Source organism: Castanea sativa, chromosome 12 (genome assembly GCF_040712315.1).
Source record: "Castanea sativa cultivar Marrone di Chiusa Pesio chromosome 12, ASM4071231v1".
In the NCBI taxonomy this organism is placed as follows: Eukaryota; Viridiplantae; Streptophyta; class Magnoliopsida; order Fagales; family Fagaceae; genus Castanea; species Castanea sativa.
Genome location: NC_134024.1, coordinates 29,289,674 through 29,316,385, shown reverse-complemented (window position 1 = coordinate 29,316,385; position 26,712 = coordinate 29,289,674). Strand labels below are relative to the sequence as shown.

At 33.9% G+C, this 26,712-nt stretch overlaps 1 pseudogene; it reads right to left on the bottom strand.

Annotated features, from left to right (window-relative positions):
- Positions 1 to 13,995: 13,995 nt before the first annotated feature.
- Positions 13,996 to 22,988, bottom strand: LOC142621067 (metal transporter Nramp7.2-like; annotated as a pseudogene).
- Positions 22,989 to 26,712: the final 3,724 nt, after the last annotated feature.

Sequence of the window (26,712 nt, the reverse complement as noted above, 5' to 3'; positions counted from 1 at the left end):
AGTGTTATACAAGTAAACTAGTTGGGCCTAAAGCCCACAACATTATACATGTTAACAGTTATCTTACGTGTACATATATATATTTGAATACAATATTTTCACAGAACTTTCATGACCTAGTGGTATAATCCACTCTAAAAAAAATTCCAAAAAAGTAAGTTATTGAGTTATTTGAAATGAATGATGCCATTTGCTTCAATCAAAGCTCTTCATTGAACACCTGCAACCATTTAAAGTGAAGATTTTAAATGCAAAATCATAAATTACATACCTTAAGGGTTGTCCTAAAGCAAGTGAAACTTTTTTTTGACTCTTGAGCAAAAAGTTATTAAAGAAACAAAAATTACTAAAAGCGACAAATTCACTTTTTCTAGAGCCTTAATGGAGGAATTCACCCAAATTAAGGCACACTTCATGACAAAATGACGACTGTTATTTAGAAGATCAGTTCCCTTCAACCATCCGAATTTTATCCAATTCCGACACTATCGCCTCAATTATTTCTATTAGTGATCTTTGCTCTTGCACTGTGATTTCAGGTGCCCTCGTTGCTCTACGAAGGTTTGTGATGTCTTTTCTACATCAATTAAAAGTTCAATGTTATCACCTAAAGAAACAAAAATTACTAAAAATGAAAAATTTACTTTTTCTAGAGCCTTAATGGAGGAATTCACCAAAATTAAGGCGCACCTCATGGCAAAATGACGATTTTTATTTAGAAGATTATTCCCCTTCAACCATCCAAATTTTATCCAATTCCGACACCGTTGCCTCAATTATTTCTATTAACACTCCTTACTCTTGCACTGTGATTTCAAGTGCCCTCGTTGCTCTAGGACGGTTTGTGATGTCTATTTTACATCAATTAAAAGTTCAATGTTATCACCTAAAAATGAATAAATTGATCTTATGCATCCCTAACAATGTAAAGTAATATGAGTTTTACTAATATGTACCCTTAGGGCATATGTTAGTAAACTATTTTAGAAAAAAAAAAATTTTAAAAAAAAATGAATAGTGATTAATTTTTTTTTTTTTTTTTTTTTGAGAATCACTTCTTGTAAAGTGATTAACTGTTTTGACAGTATTTTCAATTTTTCATAAAATTTTCCTAAAATGTATAATTAATGTATGTCCTAAGAGCATACATTAACCGGACCCAAGTAATATTCATGAATCATGTAAATGACTTAAGCATAACCTGATGTAGTAGGGTAATGCAAATGAGCGAATAGAATCATCCTAATTAAAGCTATTCATGAATAAAAGTTTGGCTAAAGTTCAAGCTCTTTGTTTCACTTAGAAATCAGTCTATCTCATGATCAATGAATACAAATTTGAGCGCAACATGAGAGACATGTTCGCAAGCACTGATGATTGAAAATAACAGTATTAGTTAATTGTAAAACTTCAGTTACTAACAACATCAAACAAATGGCTTTTTGTAAACCATATAATTTTCATCCAGGATATAAGAAAAGAAAGTATTTAGCATTCCTCACACAATAACCCAATAGATTAAAATAAGTCAAGAAATGAGAGAAGAACAAGAATTTAAAAAACAACGAATTTAATAAAGAGCCAGGTTGCTCAGATTTCAGTGGTACACCTGATGAGGATGCAGTGGCGTAGCCATTAAAGGAGCGAGGGGGGCTTGGGCATCCCAAATTTTTTTTTGGAAATATCTTAAATAATTTAAAAATTTTTATCATTTTGGCCTCCATACCTGATAATAAATATTGTCTACTCTCAAAAAAAAAAATTTGTGGCCACCTTAATTTTTTTTATGCCCAATAAAATTAAACTTTGGTCCACTTAACAATATATTAAAGCCTTTCAAACAAATAGAAAAAGCCCCAAAAAAAATTACACATTACTATTTTACATTTCATACAATTTTTTTATTTTTTATTTTATTTTTATATATAGCTCCTCCAAAGATAAATTCCTAACCCCGCCACTTTGAGGATGCACAACTTTTTTTTAAAGATAGAGGCTGTTGGCCACCATAGAATCACTGACCAAGGCAATATCAACATCGTCAAATTTTAGGGCGCTTCTGAGCTAGGCTTCCAGGCACCGAAAAAGTAATCCTAGTGAGACAGGGTCGATCAAACCTCAGAAGTCGAATCATATAGAAAAGCATACCCATTCAAGCACTAGGTCGGAGTAGTCAGGTCTCTTGAAGAGCTGTAATATGCATGAGTATTCTCTCCAACGCAAGCATATAGCATTAACCATCCATCTGCAGACATAATTCAAATTTTTTTATTTTCAAAATATGGAATCAAACAAGTAGCTCAAGGATGCAGAGCTCCAAGTTTAAGAACAAAGCATTTGCAAATTCAGCATATTTTGATGTCAACTCTATGCATTCAGATACAGTAGTCGCCATATTATCACCATTTTATTATTGGAATAATTATACCTTACAAATCGAAACTATAATCTCATTTACACTTACTACCCTAGACTTTCAGAATCCATGATTATCACCCTAAATTATAACCAATGTTTCACTTTGCACCATATTGTCAATTGGGCTATTAACTTGAACGGAAAAGTATGTCATGTGCGACTCATATGACTTCTGCATATGTGGCACCACATGCATAGGGGCGGCTTCACATTGAAGGCAGTGTGGTCACAAGACCATTCTAACCTAAAAATAATAATTATTATATATAAACTTTAAAAATTTTATGATTTTTTTACCCTTAAAAAAAATTTGTGACCACTCCAAATTTTTTTAGGCCCAATATAAATTTGTCACCACTTTGGACAAAATTTGGCAATAAACTTGGTTGTAGACCAAGGTTACAACTCTACTTAATTTTTTTTTTTTTATTGGATGTAAATTTGGACAAATCTACTATATTGGATTACATTTTCTTCATATATCTTCCATGCTTGCAAAATTTCAAGAAAATCAAAGATCAATAACTATGTCATCAATCAGTTGTTTAAATTTCAAGTTTTTGTAATTTAAAATTTTACATAAAAAATAAGTTTATGGATCAGATAGTAAATAACATCCGATTGGCATGAAATTTAATATGTGTTTTATTAATATAAAGAACATATAATTCAACAGTTAGATTTTCAAAATATGTACTCATGTTAATTTTTTTTAGTGTGCCTTAGGCTACAACTAAGTTTGTAGCCAAACTTTGTTCTTAAACTTTAGTCATCTTAACAATATATTAGGCCCTTACAAACAAAAAGACAAAGCCCAAGAAAAATTTTATTGAACTAAAATTTTGAAAGAGATATAGCTTGCAGCTAGGGACGGACCTAGGATTTCAAGTTAGGGGAAGCCGGAGATAAGCCAAAAAAGAAAAAAAAATTCAAATGTGCATCCATATATTATTAACAAACTATCAACCAATACAAATACACAAAATTATTATTTCTTAATATATTAAGATACAAACATCTATTAATAAAAACAAAATACACAAAACACTATTGTTTCTTAATACATTTTCTATGAAAATGGAACTCGACACTGTGAACTTATTATGCACTACCAACAAGCACTTTTCCTAACTTTACCATTTTTATTCCTTGAAAGTTGAATCAATGTTTCTCTTTCTATTACTTGTCTCTATTATTGCCAGTTTCAGGTTGTTTCGGGGTTCTTAATATATATATATATATAATAATTGTTACTTTTATATAAAATAATGAATTTAATTTAATTCTTTTTTAGAAATCTTAAATAAGGTGGGATTTAAAAAATATTTATTTATAATCTTATATTCTTATTCACATTTTAGATAAGATTTTTAACTTACTATTTACTTATGGCAATCTTGTAAATAAAGAAGAATATAGGATTATTTTTTAAATAGGAAGTTTCCTAGAAGTTTCCTTAATCTCTTCGCTGCTTAGCGTGTGTTTTACTTTTACCATCAGATCTCTTTTTTCTATTTCCGCAACCAAATTTCTTCCTTAATGTCTCTCACCAAGGAAGCAATGCCAGGATCTCAAATTAATTCTTTACTCAAATTTTCTTTCATACTTTTAGTCTTCATCATTTGACTGTGAATCTAAGCTAGGGATGGTCTCGCGTGGCAATAGTGGAGGCGCTGGTATGGCCGTTTCTCGTTTAGGTATGCAACGCCGACAGTTGAGACAGGGATGGGTCTACGATGGATTTCTCTCACGTGTGGTGGCTTGAGCGACGACGTGACTGGGTCTGCGATGGGTCTCTCTCTTTTCTTTTCTTTTCTTTTTTCCTTCATTTTCGCTTGTTGCTTTGCTCCGTTTGGTTTCTTTTGCTGGGTTTTGTTTTTGTTTTTGTTTTTTTTTTCTTCTTTACATTTTTTTTAGAGTTACATGGGCTCAGGGCTCTTGACTGGGTTGGCCGATTGGGATAGGGGGCCCAAGTCATTTTGCTAAGGGGGGCCCAAATCTCTTTTCTTTTTCTTTTTTTTTTAAAAAAATTTACCGACTAAAAACTTTCTTTTTTTTTGGCCTGGGGGGAGGGGGGGCCTTGGGTCCGTCCCTGCTTGCAGCATTGATAATGAAACTATCAAGCAATAATTTTAAAATAAGAAAACTCGTAAAAAGAAATTGTTAGACTTTGTGTGTGTGTGTGTGTGTGTTATTTATTTATTTTATCAATATATGAAGTTCTTTTTTATTAGTTTTTGTATAATTTAAGTTCCTTAGTGACCACTTTAATGAAAAAATTCTTGGAGTTGCCATTGGCACTACATGAAAAGTCCAAATTATCTCTCTTCAATCCCTTAAAACAAAGGTTATAATGTGGGACCATAATAGTTAAATTTATTAAATGGTTTTGTTTAAATGATTGAAGAGGGGTAATTGTTCTTTCCATGTGGTGTCATGACTCACGTATGCAAATGTCATGTAAGTTGCAAGTGACCTGCTTTTTCATTCAAGTTAATAGCCTAATTAACAATAAGAGGCGAAGTGAAACATAGATTATAGCTTAGGATGGTAATCGTGCAATTTAAAAATTCATGTAATAAGTGTAAGTGAAAGTATAGTTTAGAGTGATAACATTTAATTTCCTCAAATTCTTTTTTGTTTAGTCAAAGTATCATCATCACAATTAATCGAGATAGATAAAAATTAGGACCTTTATATGTTAACATTATACTAACAATGTAAACATACACTGCAAATACATAAAATGTGGTAAATGTTGTACACTTTTTACATTGTACTGTAAAATGTAAAAGAAAAATTCCCCTAAAATAATATTTATCCAAATGAAATTAGTTATCACCGGAGGCACTAGATGATGAATGTGAATAAGAAATGCCTCCCAATGTTTAGGTAGTCAAATAACAATCAAATATGTCATCAAGCACGCCCAAACCCATAACAATTCCTTATCATTGGTGCTTCATCATCAACACTATCTTCGTCTTCTTCTTCTTCTTTTTTATTCAACAGAAAGAAAGAAAGAAAAAAACACTATCTTCTTTATTCTTTTAAAAAATAGAACTTTTTTTTTTTTTTTTTAAAATTAAGAAAAAGATACATGTGGTGAAGGTCAAATGCTACAACCAAAAATAAAAAAGACATAAAAATCATGTCAGATTGAGGATCTTTTCTCTTTTTCTAAAGAGTTTCTCAGATTGAGGACTTTGATCAACTACAAAAAAAAAAAGAAAAAAAAAGTGAAGAGTTAAATATGAAATCAATCAACAACCAAGAGAAATGCATACCAACTAAACTCTATGAACATGAACCTTAGCATTCACTGAAAACTCCAGTTTAAAAATCTCAAAAACACCAACATTTGAGTCCAAGAAGTGGCAGTGGTGGCTGCAAGAATTTTGTCCAGGGTGTTCCTTAAGAAACATAAATTACACAATCTTATTTCGTTTTAGCCTTTAGGTAATTAGGTGCTGGAAAATACCGTGCCGGTAAACAAACCGGAACAGTAACCCACCCTATTCCACTTTGAAAAAATTTCAGGTCATTCCGGTCTATTTTGGGTGTTTCGAGACGTTTCAGTAAATATGGGCTGAAATTCAAGATTTGGCCGGCATGAAGTTTGTGCTTCAAAAGAAAAAATTGTTCTTAAAATCAAAACAAATTTGCATTCTATACATCGAAAAACCTCAAAAGGAAAAAAATGAAAAGAAAAAAAAAAAAGAACAACAGTACCTGTACAGCTAAAAAAAAAAATCGTATTGAGAAATTTGAAACTCAAAACTTGAGAAGAGACACTACCGCATTGGTACTGATAGAAGACAGAATTTATGAACAAGGAAGAAGACAAAACATAGATGTAAAAGTGTAGATGAAGATGTAATAAAATTTAAAACGTAGATGTAAAAGTGTCTGGGAACCGTTTATTTTGCTCAAACTGAAAATTTTTTGCTAAAAATACTGTAGATAAAGGTAAAATTTAGTTGAAATAGTATAGTGGGATACATGAATAGTACTAAAAAATGCAGTAAGACCCATAAATAATAGCAAAAATAAGCTGAATAGTAAAATAAGCTGGCTAAAAATAATTTATCCGAACACACACGCAGCATGCGTTTGAGTTGAAATGAAAAATTAAAATTATTTTACTATTCAGCTTATTTTTGCTACTCTTTATGGGCCCATTGCACTTTTTGTTACTATTTATGAGCTTCACTTTACTATTTTAACTAACTTTTACTTTTATCTACAGTACTTTTAGCAATAAGTTTTCAGTTTCCATAAAATAAGCGGTATCCAAACAGACCTGAAGTGTAGAAATCGAAGAGACAAAAGACGTGTGTGGTTAAGAATAAACAAGAAAAAAAATTAAAAATGAGATGTAATATATATTTAGTGAGGAAAAATAATAATAAAATGTTGGAAATTGTGTTGTATTGGGCAGTGTACTTAGTCAAAGAATCAAGCCACTACCCGGCCTTTAGTAGTTTTATTTTAATTTTTAATTTTTTTTTTTCAGATTTTAGTTCAAATTTTTATTTTTGAGTTTTATCTTTTTGCTTGAAAAATCCGAATATATTGTTAAGTTGCTCAAATTATAGACCAAAAGTTAATTTTGTTGGCATAAAAAAAAAATTCAGAGTGGTCTCAAATTTTTTTTTAAAGGTAAATAAATATAAAATAGGACCACCTTGACAGTGGCGCCACCACTGAGAAGCGGAATCTCACAACCTCAACTTCTACAAATATATCTCCATGCCTAACCTACAAATTTATTTGTCCATCTATAAGATAATAGATGAAGGGAAATTTCTACATAAAAAAGCAGTTTATTTTCTTTCCAATCATGCCACCGATTCATACAGATCTACACACCCCTCAACAGTTAATTTTAAATTATATTTGTTTGTGTTATGTCCATTTAAGCATCTTTCTATCGTAAAAATTCAAGCATCAAGCAAATTATATAGGTATAACAGTACATATGGCTGTTCATCCGCGTGTACATGCATGTGGATGTTATATATATAGTTTAGAATATATATATATATATATATATATATATGTATGAAAATTGGTATGAATTTTCACACCAAAATAATATGAAACAAAATCACCTTTTAAGGGGAGGGGAAATCAAGGTTCTAAGTTCCAACAAATTGAAAATTTAAAAGAATTACATATATAGTCAAATTTAAAACCTGCAGGTACGTTTACTAAATTGAAGAGTCAAGCATATGTCAAATATCTAAAACAACTTCACATAACACATGAAGAATTATACTCATCTCCAAATGCTTGTTGTCCTTTGCAACAGTGGGCTTATTAACATGCGAGGTTAAATAATTTGAAGGAAGACAAAGGAGCAAAAGACATTGTGTGCTACTAATACTTTCTTCGGAGACATATTAGGGAGACTTGGAAAAGGAAATATTTTAGGTGACCCAGGACATGGAGCTAATTAATCAGCCAGGAAAGACAAAAGGGGCATATTAGGCAATGGCTATCAGGATGGCAATTGCAAGGGATGCCAAAAAAAAAAAAAGTGCTTGACAATTACATATAAATTTGTTACAGAATCATACCCATTTCAGGAACTCGGTTAGTTTTCGTAGTTGTTCCAGCAGGGCCAAACTCAACCAGCAGAGGCTTTTTACAGCAGGGATATAAATTAAGATTTCATTGTAAAATGTAATGATATTCAACATTATCTAGTCCTGTTTTCTGTTTTCAAACTGTTCAGAGGGTTAAACTTATCTAGAAACTGACAACTAAAGAGTAGTAGAGAATAGGCAACGACATATCCCATTGTGCCGTGTCCATGACCAATGAACAAACACGCGAAAAAACTTGAAGTTTACACATCACAGACCATCAAACTTGCATTTTAAAATTGCATGGAACCAATAAAAGCAGCACATGTTATTTCATAAGTAATCAAATAAAACCAAAAGTGCCGCAACAGTAGAGAACCAAAAATAATGGGATTCCATGAGCCTTGGTCTGTGTGGCATTGAGTCTAACAAGGAGCACGTCTTGTCTATATAATATCTACAAGTTGAAACGTAGAATTTATTGTTACTACACTCTTGTTAAGTTATAGCAACATCGTATTTCGGTCCATATGGTCCAATTTGGTCCATTCCGTCAAGTTCGGTCCATTTCAGTATATTCGGTCTATTTTTGGTCCATTCGGTCCACCTCGGTAATGTATGGGAGGAAAAGTTTAATAGGCTAAGAATGTATTGACCTCTTTAGTAAATTAATCAATTAATTAGCCAAGTTAATTAATTAGATTCAATTACATGCAATAAACATAGTAGCGCAAACAAATCACCAAATAACTAACTGCAGTGAAAATTAAATTTGACACTGGTAATTTGTTTACGAATGGGGAAAGCCACCGAAGCAAAACCTCAATGGGTAAATTTAACGTCACTACTCCCGAGAATCCACTATTATCAAAACAAGCAATTACAAGTAAAGGAATATCAGTACCTTATACCAACTTACAGTTGAACCCTTACCCCAATACACAATTGGACTTGTAATGTAGTGACAATCTCTCCTTTCAATGCACGGATCTAAGTACGTGACTAACCAATCGATGCACGTGACTAACACACCAACTTGAGAAAGATATTGGCTGCAAAGTTCTTCAGTTCATCCACACGATGAAGATCAAGAAACTCCTTGGTTACAAAATCCTACGGCGTAGAAACGTAGCAGCTTATTCAAGAGAAATATGAACTAGGGTAAATTGTCTCCGGTCACAATATGCATGAATAAAACCTTTGCATCCAGTTTCATCAAGTGAGACGACCCTTAAAATAATCCTTATATATGTCTAGAGTTGTGAGAAAAGAAAACCTAAACACATAGCTTCGATATGCTTGAAAAACAGATTTGGAAATCTGAATTTCGTAATTCTCGATAGATGTAGTTGTCAAGCTTATTTGTCGAGCTTCGTATATTAAATCTCGATAGATACATCTGTCAACCTATTTGTTAAGTTTTAATAAAGAACACTTCTTCACTTGATTCTTGGATAGATTTGCATGGCTTCAATACTTGGGCTTGAACTCTTATTCCTTGAAGTATTAAACACATCCTAGATCTACTCAATTACAAGTAAAGTGTGTTTTGTCAAAGGATTAGCCAATTCTAAATGACATATGTTCATAACATGTTCCACATATGTCCTAACAAAGTTTATGTAAAAAGAGGAGTCGCTTTATTGATAAATATGTCACCTTCTCTTCATAGCATAATGTTGGTAGGGTTTTATAAAATTAACCTATGTTATCACAATTTTGTATTTTTTTTTTTTTTTGAGTAATGGATTTCCTAATATTTGTTTCCTCTTTAGGTCATTCAAAACGTATAGGGGATGAACCATTTGTAAGGAGTACTAAAAACAAATTCTAATCACACATTACATTATTTACAAAATATCTCACTTTATATAATAATTAAATGTAAAATGCATTATATTTCCTTAAAAAAATTTATAAAATTTAAAACACTTTCAAATAAAAAATATAGATAGATTAATTTTAAAAATCTAATATATTGTATCAAATACTTTGTTAGAAAATAATCACGTCATTTTAAGAATGGATTGAGACTAACACTTTATAAATATCATCTATTATTTTCATTTTTCACTACAAAAAAAAAAAAATTAAATCATCTAATTTTTCTGCACATCACATAGGTTTGCTATTAGTTAAAATAAAATATAGTACATGAAACAAAATTGGAAGACGTAACAAAGAGTATCACATTACATGCTTTTATGAGCAAATGCCAAAGTAGTTCACATTAGCAAGCTCTTTGATTTTGTTCTAATGTGAGGTTAGGCATGAATTCTTGAGTGAAAAATCCAAATATTGAAGTTTTATGTCTCCTAGTAAAAATTTCAAATAAAATTCTAAAATAAAAGAAATAAGCAAGAATTAAAGGGCTCACAAATAATAAAACAACTTACGAAAGATGCATCACAATCATTTTTGTTGTAAATATATAAGAATTACACTTTTTCACCATCAATTATGTCTCATTTTACACTTATCCCATAAACTACAAGAATACACAATTTAACTCTCTAAACTAAAACTCATGTAACACGTGCCTCATTATCAGTTAAATCTAACAGAATGTAGCATTAAAAGACCAATTTACCCTTCCTTCTAAAACACAGACAATAGAGGGTAAATTGGTCTTTTAATGCTAAATTTTGTTAGACTTAATTTCATAACCAAAGGCAGGGGATTAAGTAGTACATGGTTATGACTTTTGGGAGAGGGGGGGGGGGGTCATAGTTCAAGGGGTAAAATGTAAAATTTAGGGGTAAATCATGCGTTTAAAATTTTCAATACAGCAGTTACCTACTTCAAATGTCATGTTCAACCCTTTAGTGAATGCACAACTTACTCTCAATCAACCAATGCTTTGACTTGTATATGGTTCTAGGTCAGGTTTTTAAAAAAAATTAAAAAGAAAAAAAAGGAGAGAGAGAGAGAGAGAGAGAGAGAGAGAGAGAGAACATTATACAAGTTCTAACCAACCATTACATTATTTACAAAATATCCCGCTTTATATAATAATTGAATGTAAAATACATTATATTTCCTGAAAAAAAATTATAAAATTTAAAACACTTTCAAATAACAAATTCTAACCACATATTACATTATTTACAAAATATCTCATTTTATATAATAATTGAATGTAAAGTGCATTATATTTCTTGAAAAAAATTTATAAAATTTAAAACACTTTTGAATAAAAAATATAGATAGATTAATTTAGAAAATCTAATATATTGTATCAAATACTTTGTTAGAAAATAATCACGTCATTTTAAAAAAGGATTGAGACTAACACTTATAAATATCATCTATTATTTTCATTTTTCACTAAACAAAAAAACAAATTAAATCATCTAATTTTTTCGCACATCATGTGGGTCTGCAATTAGTTAAAATAAAATATATTAGATGAAACAATATTGGAAGACGTAACAAAGAGTATCACATTACATGCTTTTATGAGCAAATGCCAAAGTAGTTCACATGAGCAAGCTCTTTGATTTTGTTTTGATGTGAGTAGGGGTGTCAAATGGGTGGGTTTGGGGTGGGCATAATTGGGTTGGGTATATAAAACTCATTTACCCATTAAAACCCATTTAACTAATTCCTTCAAACCCTAATTCAACCCAACCCAATTATTATGGGTAAACCCCAACCCACCCAATTACCCAATTAACCAAATTGCCAAAATGCCACTAAAATAAAATGACCAAAATACTCTAAAAATATTAAACAAATTTCTTGTACTTTCCCACAATTTCCCACCTACCAAACATTTGAAATCTACCAAAAATAAGAAAATTTACCTAAAAAATCTTACCCCAAATCAAACAAATACAGAGAAGCCAACAAATCCAATGCCAACAGAAGCCATACTAAACTTCACAAAAAAAAAAAATGTAGGATTCTTGGAATCGACAGCTTGGGATCTAAGATCTGAAATCGTCTCCAGCAAGGAAAATCGGTCGTTTGGAACTTCCACAACAACCCTCTGCTACTGCTAGGAGGCCTTCGGAACTCCCCGGTGTAGAGAACGACGTTAACACCGACAATATCAACCACGCGCCCCGCTCCTCTGGTGCTTGTGGTGCGTGCGGCAAGCCTGAGGTTAAAGGCCAAGTAGTCGTTTGCGATGGCTGTGAGCACGACTTCCACATCTGCTGCGCCAGAGTAAGAGCTGGCCGCTAGGTTTTCAGCCACGATGAGTGGATTTGTACGGAGTGCGAGTGCACTGGTGTGAAGAGCTAGAGAGAGAAAGAGAGAGAGCAAGAGAGAGAGAGAGAGAGAGAAGTGTTTGGAGGCTGAGAAAATGAAGGAAATGAAAACCCTCGTGAAACACTGAGGGCTGGGTTTTTATTTATTTTTTTATTTTATTGAAAGGTTGGGTTGAATTTGGGTATATTGTTTTTGGGTTAAATGGGCCTCAATGGGTTTTTAGTTAAAACCCAATAATCACTGGGTCTAATTGGATTGATGCCCATTTAACCCAACTAATAATTGGGTGGGTTTGGGTTCAATTAGAGTGGGTGGGTTTAGGCGGGCAAATGAGTTTGGGCGGGCAAATGGGTTTGGACTTACTTTGCCACCCCTAGATGTGAGGTTAGGCATGAATTCTTGAGTGAAAAATCCAAATATTGAAGCTTTATGTCTCCTAGTAAAAAGTTCAAATAAAATTCTAAAATAAAAGAAATAAGCAAGAATTACAGGGCACACAGATAATAAAACAACTTATGAAGACATATCACAATCATTTTTGTTGTAAACTATAAGAATTACACTTTTTCACTGTTAATTATATTTCATTTTACACTTATCCCCTAAACTACAATAATGCACGATTTCACTCTCTAAACTAAAACTCATGTAACACATGTCTCATTATTAGTTAAATCTAGCGGAATGTACATTAAAAGACCAATCTACCCTTCCCTCTAAAACATAAACAATAAAAGGTAAATTGGTCTTTTAATGCTAAATTTTATTAAGCTTAATTTCAAAACAAAAGACAGGGGATTAAGTAGTAAATGCTTGTAACTCTTTTTTTTGGGGGGGGGGGGGGGGAGACAGAATATTTTGTCTTCCAAAGAAAATTATACTATCAAATTAGCATTCGAAACAGATCTGGTTGATTAGGTATTTGTCCAACTACTTGGGAAATTTGTCACCAACTATTGGAATTGTTTTGGGTAACAGCCCCATCTCTTGGAAGTTCAATAAGTAAATTAGTGTCTCTCACTCCTCTGCTTAAGTCAAGTATTATGTCATGACCTCCACATGTGAACTCATTTTGCTTCAATAGCTTCTCAGGGACCTTGGCATCAACCATAATGGCCATATGAGACTTTATTGTGACAACAAAGTAGTACTCCATATTCTTGTTAATCTCATCATCATCCGCTAGCAAACTGAACATATTGAACCGGATTGCCACCTTATTTATGAAAAGATTAAAGCTAGATTAATATGAACTTCTCGTATTGTTGGCTTCTACATAAAGCCTCTTGGCAAAGATCAATTTTGTCACCTTGCTTACAAGTTTGACATTCATGCTCTAACTTGAGGGGAGGGTTGGGAGACAGAATATTCGGATCAGTATTGGGATTTCACCAACTAACAAACCTAATATTTCCTTTTTTAATTTTGTTGACTTGACTTATTGAAATCATATCTCTAAAATTTCTCCTATTTTCTCTCCTCATTCTCCTATATCACAATGAGACTTAAGCTTATCAATGATTTATCATGAGATTAAATAGCCATTATGAAAAGTCGAATTTCGTTAAAGGCAAACTAAAAGGTTCAACATAAACTTACAATTGAATAATGGAAACTACAAATGGTGGTTCGTAATTACATACAATTTCCATAGGGGGAAAGCCTTAGATGAACTTGACGAAAGTTCAAGCCACATTTAACTTGGAGCTCCCTACCACTAACGATATACCTTGGCTTGGCTGTTGTTGCATTTGATCTAGAAAAAAACCCTTCACTCTGGTAGTGGGATATCAACCAAATCCTCTCTGTAAGGAATGTGATCCAACTCGCCCACCACACAAGAATTGCCTAGCCTGTGTTCCATGTTGTTTTGGGCTACTGGGTGGTGATGCTTTACAGGCTCAACAAATGTTACGACAGTGTCTTTTCGGAAGGTAAGATAGATGACTGCTATGATATATGTTGGGAAATTTAGACCCCGGTTGAGAGAATTAACAAGTTTTAAACCCAAGTTGTTAATTAGATTTATTATGCATAAAACTTGTTATAAAAAACAAACATCAATATCATGTCAAAACTAAGTGCAACGAAAAAATATATATGACAAGATATGATGACTCAGGAAAACCAATGAAACCAACCAGTTTCACAATAAAAAACCTGGGGAGAAACCTTCCCGAAAAGCAATTCACTATAGTAAAGAGAAGTTTCAAATCTAGTACAAAACCTTTGTCCCTAGACTCTACAATCCTCGTAGATGAACTCACAGCAAAAACCTTCTACCGCTTTAGAACCTTTGAACTTTTCAATATATGAACGCCACCCTTTGATGCACGAATTCCAGTACGTGACTAACCAATTGCGCGGATCCTAGTACGCGACTTCAATCACCAACTAGAGAAGAAGATGTTGGTTGCAAAGTTCTTCACTTCATCAACAATGAAGATCAAGAAGCACTTGGTTACAAAACCCTAAGACGCAAAGATGCAGTAGCTTCTTTTAGAGAGAACAAGGTTTCGGTCACCTTTTGTAATTGTTCTCCTTATATTCTCTTGTGTGACGGCCTCTAAAATAAGCCTTATATATGCCTAGGGTTGTGAGAAAATAAACCCTACAAAAATACAAAAGCCTGGCCCAAAAATCAGATCTGAAAATTATGATTTATGTAACCTCGATAGATACTTCGATAGATAACATCTGTCAAGACTCATTAAACCTCGATAGATAGCTATCTGTCTAGCAGCTGTCCGTAGGTGTCCAGCTTTAGTAAACACCTTTTCTTAGTAAACACCTTTTCTTCACTTGATTCTTAGTCCAATCTTCTTGACTTTAATACTAAACTTGAACAACATGTTCTTTGAAGTATTAAGCATAAACTACACAAAACATGTTCTTTCAAAACATAAAAAATGACCAAAATAACCTAAAACATGGCTTAGAAGTTTGTGTAGTTTATGTTTTGAAGGTATTTTGGTAATTTTGAGGTTTCGGGTGTATTTAAATCATTTTTTAGGTTTAGAGGGTATTTTGGTAATTTTTAGTTTTCGGGTGGTAATTTTTAGTTTTCGGGGGGTATTTTGGTCATTTTATGGGTTTCGGTGGCCTTTCAATCATTTTTTAAGTTTAAGGGGTATTTTGGTAATTTTAATTTTTGGGGGTATTTTGGTCATTTTTTTAGGTTTTGGGGGTGTTTTGGTCATTTTTTATGTTTCAGGAATATTTTGGTAATTTTTAGGTTTCGGGGGTGTTTCGGTCCTTTTTTAGGTTTATGGTGCATTTCGGCAATTTTAGAAATACTTTGGTCAATTTCAAGTTTTAGGGGCAATTTGGTAATTTTGATTATTGGGTAATTGGGTGGGTTGAGGTTTACCCATAATAATTTAGTTGAGTTAGACTTGAGTTAGTTTAATTAGCTAAATGGGCCCAAAATGGGCATTTTTCCATTTCATCAAAACTTTCTAGCAAAATGCCTATGTTCTGAAACTATTTAGCAAAGGCCCTTGTTTTAAACTTGATTTTCTAAAAATTGAGTTTCAATGAAAAACTCGATTTTTAGAAAATCGAGTTATGTGAAATCAAACTTAAAAAAAAAAAAAAAATACATGGAACTTGAGTTCCATGTAAAATTTCTCACATTACTCAATTTTTATCCAATCGAGTATTTCATTGAAACTTGATTTTCTAAAAATCGAGTTTCAAAACAAGGGTATTTTGCTAGATAGTTTCAGAACAATGACATTTTGTTACACCTTTTGAGCAAATGGGGCAAATACCCATTTTGGCCAGTTAAATGGGTAATAATGGGTAAATGGGTAATATCCAAACCCTACCCAATTACCTTCTATGCCTTAAAAACTAGGTATTACCCAGAATAATTGGATTAGGTAGGGTTGGATATCCATTACTCAATGGGTATGGCCATCCCTATCTGTGTGTGTAATAGAAACAAGAATGTGGTGGTTTTTATTTTTTTATTTTTTTATGCTTTGGTTGCCTTGGCCATCTAATTTCATACCTTTAAACTCTTTTCTTTATTATATTGTTTTCAACCTATGGCGTCCGCTTCTGATAATAGTTCTTTATCATCAAACCAAGACACCAACCGGTTTTTGGTGTAGGCGGGAATTGAATCCCAGATTTCTAATTCAACTATTAGAGACATACCTTTAAACTTAAATATAGTTACCTAGGTGTTATAAATTATGTTTTTCAATTAAATTCAATCATGTGACTGCAATAGTCAATAAGCCATATATTTTAATTTAATTGTCGTTAAAAGAAATTCATTATCTTTATGCTATATTGAGTAATGTAGTTATATGATTGAATTTAATTGACGAGTCTAAGATAAAAGTATCTAAAAAGACTATATCTAAATCTCATACATATGAATTGCATTTATGAGCATTATAAATTCAGCATATCACCTTAATCAAGGCCCATTATAATGACCACCACGCACTTTTGGTGCGGTGGTCACTTTACAAGTATAAGTGCCTGTAGGGTGTGGGGGGCAAGGGTCGGGGTTTAAGTCTCTAGAAGGGAGTTTTATACACATATACACTTAGGGTGTGTTTGGTTGGGGTGAAAACAGGGAGGATGGAAAATAGGGGGAGGAAAATAGGATGGAAAATGTCATTTTTCACTATTTGGTTGAGGAAAGAAAATATGAGAGACAGAAAATAGGGAAGAAAGGTTTCCCTCTGGGCCCACTTTTTTTATCCTCCCAATTTGGGAGGAAAATGGAGAGGGAAAAGTGCTGAGAAATACATTTTACACAAATACTCTCTCACCTACCCCTCACTTTATTCATGAGCTATAACTTTTGCCTCTTCTCAGTAACGTTGCTTTGGCTTATGTTTTTTTTTTTTTGGCAACGTTGCCTTTTTTCTTTTTCTTTTTCTAGGCTGCCTTTTTTCTTTTTCTTTTTTCTTCTTTTGGGTAAAAACGTTGCTTTTTTTTTTTAAATTTATTTATTTAAGGCTTGGGCGTGCCTTTCTTTCTTTTTTTTTTTTTTTTTTTTTCTTTCTTCTTCTTCTGCCAGTAAAGTTGCCTTTTCTTTCCTTTTTATTTTCTTTTGATTTTCTATGGGCTTTTGTTTTTAACTAGATGTGATTTTTTTTTGGGGACATGATTTTTATTTTTTTAATAAATTTGAGAGATTGTTCTTTTTTGTGCTTATTTGTCACTTTTTTGTTTTAATTGGGCATCATTCTTTAACAAGAGTATATGAGTAAATTTATTCAAACCCCTTTTTTCCATTCCTTTACTTTCCACTCTCAACCAAATAAATAGGAGAGAAAATAAAAACTTTTCTATCCTCCCACCATTTTCTATTTTCCCACTTTTCTACCCTCCTAACCAAACAAACCTTTAGATTAGGTTAAAGTAGAAATTCTATCTTGTATAAAAAAAAAAGACCCACTATAATGGTTGTACCTCATTTAAAAGCAAAAGTAGAAAAAGAAAAAGAAGTACAAAAACAACTTACATATATTGAATTCTTGTGTGGTCCCATCTTTGTGGCACTGCTACTGAATTTAAGGAGGGGGATTAGAGCAAATGGAAGATCAAATGAAAATATCATCTGCAAAGCAAAACCCATTAAATTTTTATCCTATGTTTGAATATAGGTATAAACGTTTATTAAAAAAAAAAAGACATAGTTCACAAGTTACAAACCAATGCGATGATGATAAGTTGGGTTGCACCATTAGATCCTCCAATAATGGAAAAAATAAGACTAGGTGTAATGGCAATGCACCTTGTTATCAGGTTTCTAATCCATTTTTTCATCTTAAGATCCAAGAAACCTTATAAAAGCCACACCATCCTTAAATTAATTAAAATTTAATCCCAATTAATTAGGGTAGCTTCACATGATATAAACATATATGTTTGTGTGTGCATGTTGTATGTTTAATTTTCAGGACCTGCATGATGAATTGCCTTGCATAAGTGCCTGTGATGGTGGAGCTTTGCCTTGAGGCTAGTAATGCAATGGCATAAATTGTTGAGCTTGACCGACCCAATACATTCTACACACATAAATCAATAAAATTAAAAAAAAAATATTAAAAAATTATGTTAGACCTTGTGCATAAACATTCTAATTGTATTTAAATTGATAGACTATCATTTATTTGAAAATCTTTAATTAAAGTAAAAATTGTTGAATTTAATTATTTAACCATTATTCTAATGTAAAATAATTTCATATATATACAATTGAACCTTGAGAAGGAAAGAGGCCGAGTTGAGGTTAAGATCATTGCATTGATTCGCAGTCTCATTTGAGATATTATTGGCTAAGCAAACGGTGCCCAATATAGAGACAATTGCAACATTGATTAGAAATGCAACAAACAATTTGAATCCGCTCTCTATTAGGACATATCGACATGCATCCTGTGATATAACACGACAAGGAAGACACAAGCATTTTGACACATTACCAAAAAGCAATTGTTTTGGAAAATAAAGAAAGCATTTATCTCTCCTATGCAATTTAATAAATAAAACTAGTTTTACCATCTACAATTATGATAATCACTAGAGTCTGGAGCTCACTAGTATATAATTTGTTCTTTGATTAAATTACAAATTACATCTTTTAATTTTTCTAAAAGTCAATTCAATCTTGTTACTTCTGAAATATTTGTACTAGTAAAAAAATTTGTACCTTGATTCAATGTAGTCTTTCCATCTAATTCCGTCAAACAGTGTTGTTAGATGTCTTAAAAATGATGTCGTTTTAGAAATTAAAAAAAAAAAGAAATCCAAAATTACATTGTTTTAGGACACGTAACTGGCAACCATCCTAATGAAAGGACTACATTGAAAAAAAATGGATTATGGATGTTATAGGAGTGAATTGAATAAATCAGAAGTTATAATACTAAATTGAAATTTGAATAAAATTAAAAGGGGCAATTTGTAAGCACTAGATTCTTACATTGATGCCATGGATAGAATTTGGTATTTTTCTGGATAGCACAAGAGCCGAGTGGAGAAAGAGATTGTGCCTATTGATCAAAAGATATGGAATGCACGATGTGGTATAACACAAATTAACGATTAGAAGGAAGAAAATAAACAGTTAAGAAATAATGAAGGATATTTAATGAAGCAGTAAATTACATACGGCATCACAAGGGCACCCAAAAGTGCGTGCTATGGCATCCCCGGTGGCTCCTTGGCCACTGAGCTTGGGTATAAACATCCCATTTAGCACAGCAACTGCTGGAGGCTTTACATAACCCATTTCTCCAAAGAAACATACAGCCATTACGAAGACCAGTATTGTTATCAGCAATTCCAGCTTCCTAACCTACCAACCAGAAATGTTGTAACAAGAATTATAACTATAGTGGAAAACGAGAAAGAACATGATTTCAATTTCTTGAACTCCAAGGAGTAGCACTACGGTTGAGGCCATGACTCTTTGCAAATAAAAATCTTCTATTCCACTCAATGGCAGCTTAAGGCCTAGGCCTAGGGCCCCAATTTTGTTATGGTTTATTCCATTAAAAAAAAAATGCCCCATCCCTTTTTTTTTTTTTTTTTTTAAACCCCAAAATTATAAAGGAATGCTAGGATATTGCAAATTCTACTACTTAGAACTTATAAATTGCTGTGTCACTAATTACAAAAAAAAAAAAAAATCAAGCATTCATTATTAGGTGGTTAAAACTCATCAATCACATTCATTACTATATTAATTTGTGTGTTGTACATGGTAAAATCAATAGTATCTTCAGGCTTTAGTAATTTCCAAAATTACTGCACAGTCTTGGTGCAATGATCACTCCTCAAGTATAAATGTTTGTGGAGTGTGAGGGGTAAGGGCCGAGATTCAAGTTTCCAGCAAGGAGCTTCACACACATATACACTTAGATTAGGCTAAAATATAATTTCCATCTTGTATAAAAAAAAATTTCCAAAATTGTATGATAAGAAGTAGATTAAACAATAGAAAAAAGATTGTGCACTATGTTTCTCACTTCAAAAAAGGTCTGTAAAAATTATACCAATAGAAACTCAACCTAATTGAAAACCATAAACTTTTTTGGGGGGGGGGGGGGTAATGTTTTAAGGCTTTAATGCTAATATTCTATACGATAATTTAAAAATTATTTTACTACAGCATTTTCAGTTTTCAGCTGTATCCAAACTGTATTACTTGCAAACTATGTAATAAAACCTAACTATATGTCACACAACGTACGAAGTTTTTTTTTTTTTTTTTTTGCTGAATACCGTAAGTGGATAGTTGAGAATAAAAATATTATACACATTTATTAAAAAATTATATGGCCAAAAAAAAAACGTAGTTGATAGTAGGCCATAAAAATATTAGTCTCAATTAAAAATAAAATAGTAATTAACGGGTAGCCAAAAACGTACATGGATAATTGTTAGTTGGCATAAAAATATCACACAAAGTATGTGGATATATAGTTAGAGCATAAAAATTAAACACCCAATTAAATTACTTAATAAATAATTAATGGAGCAGAAAATTTTAAATAGGTAATAAAATAAATTACCCCGTATCTCTGTAGGCCAAGAAGTAAGAGAGTACTTAAACCAGTGATGAGAACTCCAGTCCATATTGGGATGTTGAACAATATATTTAGTGTAAAGGCTGTTCCAATCACTGCCACAAATTGAAAAAATTGAAATTTTTTTATTCTTCCTTAATTTTAATATGATCAAGGAGACATGGATGAGAGGATAATTCAAGAATGATGAGGCTAGTGCATGCATCAACATAATATGGGTGATTCTAGTTAACTCAATTGGTAAAGTCTCTGATGATTGTATAAAAGATATGGGGTTCAATCTCCGCCTACACCAAAAACTGATTGGTATCTTGGTCTGATGATAAAAAGCTATTATCAAGAAATGACGCCATAGGTTGCAACTCTCTAAAAAAATAAAATAAAAAAACATAATATTGTAATGATATCATTTGTCTTTGTAAGTCAATTTTATTGTTTTACCTTTGGGTATGTCAGCGGCTATGACTGCAACCTCTGCTAGCAACCATAGGCAATGCTTCACATATTTTTGGTACTCAGCCTTACATAATTCTGAAAGGTGTTTGCCTGTGGCAATACGTAAACAAAAACTTATCTTGATTATTTACTAGAAGAAGAAGAAAATTGAGGCAGAAACTACATTAAATTCTATATTTTGTTCTAGAATTTGTTTGCTGTGCATCTTACCAGTGCTTACACCAAGATATGCAGCCAGAGATTGAATTATGAGCGCAAAGGTCAATCCAATAAGTATCACCCACAGTAGCTGAAAATAGCAAATAGCACGACCATGCTTAATATTTCTCTTGTAAACTAATTTTTAATTATTTGGGCCATTTATGTTTGATTCAGTTTCTCAAAAAAAAAAAAAACAAAACAAAACAAAATTTTGATTCAATATATTTTAGGTCCTTAAGTTTTGGGTTATTTTCATTTTGATCATTTATGTTTCAAAATTTTTATTTTAATCCTTCATGTTTGATTCAGTTTTTGTTTGGCCTTTTACTTTTTAAAATTTTCAACAAAAGAAAAAAAAAAAAAAAAAAAAACCTAAAGAGGCCAGTATGAAGATTGAATCCAATATGAAAAGTCAAAATGTAATATTTAAAACTAAAATGGCCAAAATGAAAATAATTACAAACTTTAAGAGTCAAAAGTGCAATTTATTCTAAAAGAAAATGAATACTCTTCATTAACTTTTCATTGCAACAAAATTTTACATTTATGTCAAAGTATTAATTTATTTTCATGTATTAATGGGATAAATACATTTATTTTCATATATTAATCTACAAACGGTTCACTAATTATTCATGTAAAATGAATTTATATAAGAAACAATTCATTCAGAATTTGACATTATTGTTCAAGTTTTGACAGCAATTGAAACTAACAATAACAAAATGCAAAAAAAAAAAAAAAAAAAAAAAAAAAAAAAAAAAAAAAAAAAAAAAAAAAAAATCATATGCAAGAGTTCACTCAAGAAATAAATTAATATTTCAAATTATATTAATCTAAAATTTTAATATATCCTCTCTTTTTAAAGAGAAGTAATATAATTAAAACTTCTATAAGGAGTAAAAGTAATATTTCTTAGGAAATGTTTCAAAATAAACCTATAATATATCTAAACTTTTGTTAAAGACCGACTTCCTCTCTTCATAATTTTTAGTGTAATAGCTAGTTCCATCTTTTTCCTATTTGATTTAACTCAAATCTATGACTTGCTCCAGCCTGCAAATCAGTTCCACTGCAACATGGTAAAAATGATATTACTTTGTCAAATACACGCACACAAACAGATAGAGATAGAGGAAGAGGCAGAAAGAGACTCACAATTGCCTGGGTCAAGATAAGCTAAGGAGACAAGGAATCCAAGGCCTACATATGATAGGAACTTGCTCTACCCCGGTTTCTGGAACATCAATCATATATACTCAAATGTTGATTCTAACAAGATAATCTATCCAAACATATAGAACAATGAAATTTAAAGATAGAAAATGCATAGCTAAGAAAGAAAGAGAAGAGGGTTATATGAGAAAAACCTTAAAGAGTCCTCATCATGATGATCAAACTGTTCATGATCAGGACTATCAGTGATATTGGGGAGTGGGGTTCCCTCTAGATTAAGGGCTGCTATACGGTTGCTCCCTCCACCCCATGATGACGATGATGGTACAACATCACTTACTTGCTGCTGTTGTTCTTGCCTGCTCATTCTTTTTATCTCTCTCTTTCTCTCACCCTCTCTCTCTCTCTCTCTCTCTCTCTCTCTCTCTCTCGACTTTGATTAACTACTGCATGTGAAAGTTTCTGATGATGCCGAAAATATCACCAGTGAGTTCCAAGCACTCCTCAAACGAAAGCAACACCTGCAAAAGTAAAACAAAGAACCTAGAAGATAGCACCGGTGTGGTGTCGGCCGAATACCCTCCGAAGGTCAAGTTAGAATCTTGTTCCTTTAACCCTAGAGTGCTAGAGTTAAGAATATTATGCGTACCTTCATACTTAGGGTTTCTGGGGTATTTATAGTGGGTAGAATTACCTTTCTTTGAGGATACAACTTCCTTCTCAAGTTCCTTTCCATATAGGAGTCTTCTTAAACGTGTGCCGCAAGAAGTCTAAATATACACGTTTGCGTGGGGATAAAGCAGAAGCTTATCTGAAACATATCAAACGACATGCCACGTGGCATCCATAATTAATTTATACCAGACGGATATTCAGCAACTCCTAACCGTCATAGCTGGGTCAATCATGGTGTCGATCCGTCCTCACTCTTTCCGTCCATTTACTATTTTTATCCCCTTCAGTTGCCCCCTTCATTCCTTGGACCCGTCCTTATAATATGACGGATCCATGGAATGACTAAAAGCAATGTATTGAATGGGGACGGTCTGGGCATACCATGACGGATGACACGTGGCCTACATTTTTGGCGGAGAGCACGTGGCCCTCATGGATTGGCTATTTACCCAAACCGAGGCGTCGCTTCGTATTCCGCGCCCTCTGCTCTATAAAAAGCCAAATTTTTCCTCCCCTCATTTCTCCTTCATATCAAAAACTTGCGAGCAGAGCACAACCGTCACAACTATCGTGCCTTCCCGTCATTTCAGCAGATCCGTCCGTAGATTCTCGTCAGAAACCATTTCGATTTGGTACGTATTCCAAACCTTTCTCCGTCTTTCTTTGAATTTCGCTGTTTTAAGTATATGTATTTTCTTTAGAACCGTCGGTGTCTTAGGTTGTACCGTCATAAATGTAGGTAATGTCTAGTGCGTCAAGTAACCAGTCGTTTGTCCGCGAGGGGGCGGGCTACGATGAAAAGTTTCCGTCAGGTCCAAGAGATCCTGACACTTCAAGTGAAGAGAGGGATCCGTCAAGTACCTCTTCTTCCCTTGATGGTGGTCTAGAGACGGAGAGTTCAGAATCGTCCAGTAGTAGCTTGGACGGTGTGGATCCTCCCGTCCAATCAGTAATTGGCCCAGATGGCCTTAGGGAGTTCGTCATGCTGCCTCTCTGGACGGTAAACGATTTTAGGTCGTCCATGACCGAATCTCAACTCAACACACTTAGGACAAAGTACCAAATACCAGACAACATCCGTCTACGTCTTCCCAACAAATCCGAGAAATGCTACTACAGGGGGGTAGACGGTGTTGGGATCTACGAGCAAGCTTTAAAGGCGGGGCTCAGATTTCCCTTGAGTTCTCTTCACCGTCGACTTCTTCAATACCTTGGTCTGTCCGTTACCCAAATTTCCCCAAATGCCTGGAGAGTGTTCATTGGGGTTGAGGTTTTGTATGGGGCGATGTCTGAAGGTGCCAGAAGGTTGACGGTGGAAGAATTTTTCCATTGTTACCGTCCAACAGAGATCGTCAAGTCCAAGGGGATGTATAGCTTTGTAGCTAGAAGTCCCTTATTGAGGCTCGTCAGTGACACTCCAGACTCAAATAGAGACTGGAAGAGTCGTTACTTCTTTTTAGAAGGGGACGAATGGATGTGCCGTCCAGGAGATGTAACTAACATGCCCGTCGACACAACATGGGGCATAATGCCTCCGTCGGGTATGTGTACCCTTTTTTGCTTCCGTCCGATCTTTGAAGTCAATTTAATTTATTTTCTAGGTCTAACCGTCCTTTATTGCAGCTCGGGACCGTCCTCAGGTTGACTTGGAGCAGTGGAGTTTTTTGGAGAGAATTTTTAACAAGACAAAACTGCAGGAAAGAACTTGGGCTCAACTCGTCACGCTTGATACTCTGAATTGGTATTGTGACGGACCCGAACCTTCATCCGCCGCCCGTCAGTACGATAACAAAGTTCGAAAACGTAAGTTCGTCAAAACTATACCCGTCTTTCATTTTTTCTTTTGCTTTACTTTACCTTTCGTCTCTCATCCGTCTATGATTTGCAGAAATGGACGCCGCCAGGAGGAGAGCCCTTATTAAACAGCAAGCAGCAAAGAAAAAGCAGGACGGGGGTCAAGCAAAAGGGACGACCCATACGGTACCGTCAAAACGAATCCAACATGAGAAGACGGACCGTCCTCAGAAGAAACAGAGGACTACCGTCGAACCCGTCGTGGCCTTACAAGCTGAGAAAACGCCCGTCAAACACGGGAAAGGCAAAGGTTTAATGAAGGGTCCAACACCTCCAGGGGAGAAACCACCCGTCCTCTTTCGGGAAGACTCGAGCTATGCTCTCGAGAAGATGTCGTCCATGCTGACTGCTGACGACTACGCAGACCTTGGAAACCACTCGACGGAGGCGATGGGTGAAACGGGACTCTTCACCCTTGCTCAGGTAATTTTGGATCCGTCTAGTATTGTTGCTAAGTGCCTTTACGCCCGTCATTGTCATGGCATCGTTTTTCTTTTGCTTCCAGGCTATGGTGATGATGAAGGGGCTTTTTGGCCGTTGCCTTAATCATGAGACATCCATGGACCGTCTGAGACAGAAAAACAAGACGATGGAGGAGGAGTTACATGAGCTGAAGACCTATAAGATTAACATGGACAGAAAGCTCAAGTGCTCGGAGCAAGTTAGAGGCGAAGTGGAGAAAGAGAATGGGCATCTACGTGAACTTTTGAATAATAAAGATAAGCAGCTGACGGAGACGGTGTCGAAGCTTGACAATGCCAAGGAGATAGCCGTCCAAGAATACCGTGATTCTGAGAATCTTATAACGGAGCTTGGAAACTCCTTTGCAGACGGGTTCGACGACGCTATCCGTCAGGTTAAGTCGTCGTACCCTGAGTTGGACGTATCTCACATCAACATTGATGCTCAAGGGCAAACACTCGCGCAATCCGTCCAGTCAGAGAGTACAGATGAAGTGTTCGCCGTCACTGCTCCAGCAAATGAAGGTGAAGTTCAACCTCCTACTCAGCAAGACGATGGTCCATTGGACGGGAACTCATCTCCGAAGAACGAATAGAACACTTTTCCTTTTGTAAAAATTTATCACTGTTTAGTGAACTTTTGTTTGAACCGTCATTTGTAATTTTTAAACTTGACTCATCAAACCTTAAATGGCATGTTGCTTGCTTATTATCCGTCGTATATTCAGATAACCCGTCCATTTGTGAATGAGATTTTCTAATCTTTTTGTGTAGTCTGCCTTATTTTATGGAGTTGTAATATGGGATAATCCATCCACTTTTTAGACAAGGTTTTTTACCCTTTGGGTTATCCGTCCACTTTGTGGACTTAGGTTTTTTACCCTTTGGGTGATCCGTCCACTATGTGGACTTGTAGGTTCTTCACCCTTTGGGTGATCCGTCCACTATGTGGACTTGTAGGTTTTTTACCCTTTGGGTGATCCGTCCACTATGTGGACTTGTAGGTTTTTCACCCTTTGGGTGATCCGTCCACTATGTGGACTTGTAGGTTTTTTACCCTTTGGGTGATCCGTCCACTATGTGGACTTGTAGGTTTTTCAC